Source organism: Sinocyclocheilus anshuiensis, unplaced genomic scaffold, assembly GCF_001515605.1.
Source record: "Sinocyclocheilus anshuiensis isolate Anshui unplaced genomic scaffold, SAMN03320099.WGS_v1.1 scaffold590, whole genome shotgun sequence".
Lineage (NCBI taxonomy): Eukaryota > Metazoa > Chordata > Actinopteri > Cypriniformes > Cyprinidae > Sinocyclocheilus > Sinocyclocheilus anshuiensis.
In genome coordinates this window covers 601,189-607,188 of record NW_015544192.1, presented here as the reverse complement: position 1 = coordinate 607,188, position 6,000 = coordinate 601,189, and the positions used below count along the sequence as shown (strand labels likewise).

The following is a 6,000-nucleotide window of genomic DNA, read 5'->3' as shown; positions in this document are numbered from 1 at the left end:
TATATTATCTTGCTGTATGTCGTTTTCTTTACGTTTTCTGACTAAAAGCAACCAAAAAAAGTGGTTAAGCAAATAATAATAATAATAATAATCGGCAGGGATCCCAGACCAATACCTCTGCCTCCTCTATTTTAAAACCCACGAGCCACCACTGCTATATGGTTAGGGTTAGGATTAGGGTTTGGCTTAGGGTTACTTAATTATGCATAATTAACTATTATTATAATAGTAAGTACATGTAACATGTGTAACAAGGACACCTTAAAATAAATTGTTACCTTATATTATAAATTAATTCTGAAACGAGCATTTATTGTTAAAAAAATAAAAAATAAAATATGCATTTAGCAGACGCTTTTATCCAAAGCGACTTGCAGTGCATTCAGGCTATACATTTTTTTTTACCAGTATGTGTGTTCCCTGGGAATCGAACCCACGACCTTTTGCGCTGCTAACACAATGCCTGTACTATATAATATAATATACCTGTACTTTAGGTGCCAGAAAATACATCAGTCATGAGACCTCTGATTTATCTTTTTCTATTTAAAGATGAACATTTCTACTATTCAAGTCCTTCTTTTACTTTAGCAAGCAAAATCCTTCTTAATTCCATAAAATTGAATAATTTCCATCATGATAGGCTATAGCACTTAATTACAAGGGCATAATGGGTTTGTATTGCAATTACTGTAATTCACCTGCAAAAGGGTGATTCACCTTCTAGAGGTAGAAAAAGACATCAAAAACTAGAACTTTTAGCATTTTCTTTCTCTTTTCATGCAGCTGGATTTTAATGGCGCATTCCTCTTTGAAAGGCTGGGCACGTCGTGTGATGTCAAAAGCTCATCGCTGCAATTACGACTCGAACTCTTTGCAATCATCCATCAGGGTGGCTGAAGTTCAAGAGTTTTATTGTCATGGTTTATCTGCTTTAATCACCTGAAGTGAAGTGGAAATAAATTTTAAAATACATTCTGTGAAGACTAATGACTGTAGCGGGTAGTTTGTGGGTGGACAGCGGAGAGGAGGTGGGCAGCAAACCCCAGTGTCACTCGACTACAGGGAACCGTGGGCTGAAATGAATGTCCAGCAGCAGACTCCTGCTGTAAACTTGACAGGGAAGGGGGCAGCGTTACAGCACTGTACTCTAATTACAACTGTTCCCATCCATATTTGGCTAGAATAACACAATGGCCTGTACAAATTGACTGTTTTGACCCCTAAATTGCTCCTTTCTAATTTAACACAATTAGAGTGAGATTTCTAACCAAATAATTTTAAGAAAAAGAAAAATCACAGTCACAGGTTGGCAAGAAGAAGTTGGTTTATCATATCTTCTTGTCCTTCTATTGGTGTCATACACATTCATGCTGGAAGGATCTCTCTTGAATGAGCATTTCAAAAAGTGGACAAAGTGGACACGATCCAATTTATTATCAAATATCCAACATCCCTTTTCACACATTATTGACAGGTACATTGGGTCCCTCTCAAAAATCACTGGTGATACACATAATATGCTTTTATACTGTACATGCTTAAATAAAATGACCTGTCTGATGGGAATTGAAACACCTATGAGCTTATAGGTTTCGGTCTAGTAATGAAAAAAACATTTCAATTGAACACTGTAAGTATTCAAATGAGCCACATAAAAAGTCATAAAAAGAACAGATGACTCTGCATGATCCCATGACCAATCATAGGATCATGCAGGTGGCTCAAGTCTAACTGCTTGTTCCTAGAAGAGTTTCAGCCATGAAAAGCTTTCCCAGGTTTTGAGATGTGAACTCCTTGATGGTTTGGCAGTATGTGCTGATTTGACCTACAGAAAAAATTTGAAATATAAAATTCAAGGCAAAAAAACAGTGTAGTTTGTGGCGTGAGACAGTGAGAAAGAAAGAAATCTCGAGGGAGTTGAAGAAGGTACAGAAATCAGAGACAGTGAGAGAAACAAAGAGAAACAGGGGCATGGTGGGCTGCCTGCTGAAGTGGCTCAGTTAATGTACTCCATTATGTACTGAAGGCTGGCCGTCGAGTTCTTAGGTGATTGGCTTTCCACTTGGCAGCACTGCTGCTCACGCCACAGAGGAGTTTAAAAGACCTTAAGAGATGGTGAGAGATGAAGTGCTCCCCTCCACAGCACCTACAAACATTTAATTGAGCCATAGACCAAGCCATTACTCCACAGCACTACAAAGAGCTGCTCATGGAAACAAATACTCTTACTTGATGCCGTTTAGTCTGCATCTCTTCTGATCTTGATTTTAAATGTTACAGCTGGCTCCTATTAGACTGCGATATTTTATATTTTAAACTGCGTAATTGTAATTATCATTTAATTATTATTTAATATAACTGAATATTGCATCTTATATATATATATATATATATATATATAGAGAGAGAGAGAGAGAGAGAGATAGTATATTTTATTTAAATATATTTCATATTATATCATAACTAAAACTATTATTACTGTACATATACAGATAATACAAGTGCACATATTATACAATAATTATTCAAATAAAATAATATAAAATATAAAAAATATTTATAAAATAAAATATTAATTTAAATATTACATTATTTTAAATATATATTAGGGCTGCAGGATATAGCGAAATTATCGAAATATTGCAAATGTGCATATCGCAACGGCATGCGATATCTGAATTATTTTAATAATAGGCTACTTCAAAACGTTGCGAAAAGTCAAAGTTTTAGGTCAGCGCATATAGCAGAGAGTAGACTGGGCACGCGACTGTTACTTACGCGACTTGTTTTAAAGCTAAAAAGAGTTATTAAGTGCAATATGTTGCAGAAAACAACTTGCTGCCTCGTGCTCTTGTACAGTACACAGAGCCGATCCTCCCTATACACAAAGTACGCATGTTGCGTAGGCCTTGCTCTCAAAGATGATTTAATTTTAGTTTCGTTTTTGATTTTGGCCAGTGGTTATGAAAACATGAATGTTCCTTTCCTTTAATGCGGTGCGCTGTCGCCCTTTCTACGTAACATCCCAAATAAGTCAAATCATGTAACATGACTGTCATATACAGTCTCCTGCCGTTCATGCTCGATACTAAAAAAAAGAGTTAAAATCGCACTGAGCTGCGAAAGAGATTGAATATTGTATAACTTTGTTATGAATCAATTTATGTGTAATTTATTTGGTGAAGTCTATGCAGTGCATTATTTTTTACATTTGATTACTTTAATAAATTTCTGTATAGTAGGCTATTATATGCTATTTTGTTTAATTGTTAAAATTGTTTTTTATGAACGCACAGACAGAACTCATAAAATATATGGTCGCAATTGTGTGTTTATTAGTCGCATTGAATCAATGAAAGTGGTTCAATCTTCTGTTTATTCAGCTACAGCGATAGATTTCCTGGAACGACATGCATTTTGTCTCTTCTGCGGAGCAGATTTGGAGTTTCAGCGCGAGATAGGCCTATCATATCGCAGATCGAGTAACGCATTATTTAACAAGATATCGCATTTTTCTTCGATTTCGCACAGCCCTAATATATATTCAATATTTATCACATTTTATTTACTAATATTGCTATTAGTGTACATATTATTATACAAATAATGCAGAACATATTAATAAATTAAAATAAAATACAAATAATGCAGAACATATTAATAAATTAAAATAAATGTAAATAGATCACTTTTAAAATTTAACTGCATTATGTGTTTGCAACCATTGTGCCCTTAAAAAACAAATATTAGATAAATTAGATCAAACTGCTCATCGTCAGTTATTTATTAGGACATTTAGTTTGATTGCAAAAATGTCCCATAATATAATCCATTTCAAAGGCTGAACATTCAAAATCGGAAACAGCATGTTGCTGAATAAACAGCATGACTCTAGAGTTACATAACATAGAGTCCAGCAGTCCGGGGTGCAAGATGACATGACAGACATATCACCCTCCTCCAGCTATTTTCTCTCAGACAGTGGCTGATCTATAATATACTACCCCCATAACAAGTTAGAAACAATTGCTTTAAATCAATCTCTGGCAAGGCCTCTGTAATGTTCCTCATAAATTACCCCTCCTCCCTTCCTTTCTCCCTTCCATCTCAACTCCACAGGACAGAAAAAAGGGACAAGTCCAAATCTTTTCTGATCCAAATGATATGAAATGAGGAGGAGACGCTCAAGCACTGTGTTGGGATGCCTCACGCTCAAGAGCAGAGATTTGGCTTCTATTACTGAGCAGACACTAATCATCCACTTAAAGCATGTATACACAGCTTAAAATGTGTAAACATATTTCAACTTATCCTGTAAAGCCTGACAAAATATGAAATAATAGTTTTTTTTAATTGAACCATTTCGAACCTTTAGATTAAAAAAAGTTTGCATGTGTTTTTGTTAAGTATCATATTTAAGGTTTTTATGGCTCATACTGTAGGATAAAGAAGAGAATATGGAGCTCATACTCGAGGAGGGAAAAATTCCCAAACTGAGCAAAAATATGCAATTTGGTTCTCTTGCTGATATTTATAAGGCCAAAAAGTAAGATGAAATTCTAATAGCTTGTACCACTTATAGAAAATGCATATAAATATCCTGATATATGATGAAACATATGATATATCATATAAATAGGAAAGATTACATACTAGCAATGAGCAGGGTGTCCATTCGTGGAGGCAGCTGAGGAGGCTTGAACATCTTGCTCAGGTCTTCCTCAGGAAGCGGAGGCTCCCCTCGGCTCTGTCTCTGCGCGTTCTCCTGTTGCCGCCTCTGAATGTACTGTAAAGAGATGAAGAACAATGGTTATTCCAAACTTGATATCCCTATCTTTTGTTATTAACCTCCGGGCTGCCTGAATTAAAGCAAATCTTCTGAGAAGCAGCCTTTTAAGATGGCCATGACAGGCCAGGAGAGGTGGCCGAAAAAGAAGACTGATGGTGTATTTAAAAGAAGGTGAAGATGACAGCTGAAAAAATGAAAAAGAAACATGGATACATCAGAGTAAACATTCAACTAATCACTGATAATCCAGGTGCATTGTGTCCTTTGTGCCTACTAGTAATCAATACATTTTCTGCATCAGGAAATAGATTTAAAGAAACGAGAAAATAAAGAGAGAATCGCTATGTCATTGCGGTATCAGAGGAATTTGGGAGGTCACATGTACTTCAATCAATCACAAAGTTTAGGGCATCAGAGTCCAGCACGAGGAAGGCCATTACCACCTCGCCTCTCCTGTCTCATACAGACCTTGATACACAGCCACTCAATAAATCTCTTTTAACTTCACTGACTTCATAGAGTCAGTCGGCACGATTCTGAACAATGCTAGCTGGCTGGCTGCAAAGTCCCAGACACTCTCGCATGAATAGTAAGATTTGCAGCCTTATATTTAAAAATTAATGAAAACTCTTTGAACTCAGGTGAACCTCATGAAGAAACATCAAGGTCATACTTCACCTCTAAAACTCATAGAGACAATAACTATTTGTAGGACCATTGCGATTTTGTTTAGGAGTTTACATTTAGCTTAATTTCAGTACATGACGTATCCTTATGTGTACCAGCTTCTGTATAATTACACCACCATTCTTAAGTTTGGGGTTGGTAAGAAAAAGTATAAAATTATTATTATTATATAATTATTCATTATTACACTTATGCTTACCAAGGCTGCATTTGATCAAAAATACAGTAAAATCTTTAATAATGTGAAAAATATATATTTTTTAATGTAAATAACTGTTTTCTATTTTAATATAGTTTCAAATGTAATTTATTCCTGTGATGGCAAAGCAGAATTTTCAGCAGCCATTACTGCAGTTTTCAATGTCACATGACCCTTCAGAAATCAGTCTGATAAACCAAAAACATCAAACAATAATGCAATGATTATTATTATTTATGACTATTACTTATTACTATTACTAATTATTATTACTATAATAATAATAATTATTTAATAGTTAACTGTATTACCATTAAAGCTA

At 35.1% G+C, this 6,000-nt stretch overlaps 1 pseudogene; it reads right to left on the bottom strand.

Moving 5' to 3' along the window:
* Nucleotides 1-1,681: 1,681 nt before the first annotated feature.
* Nucleotides 1,682-6,000, bottom strand: part of LOC107696524 (eukaryotic translation initiation factor 3 subunit H-B-like) — a 64,526-nt pseudogene continuing 60,207 nt past the window's right edge.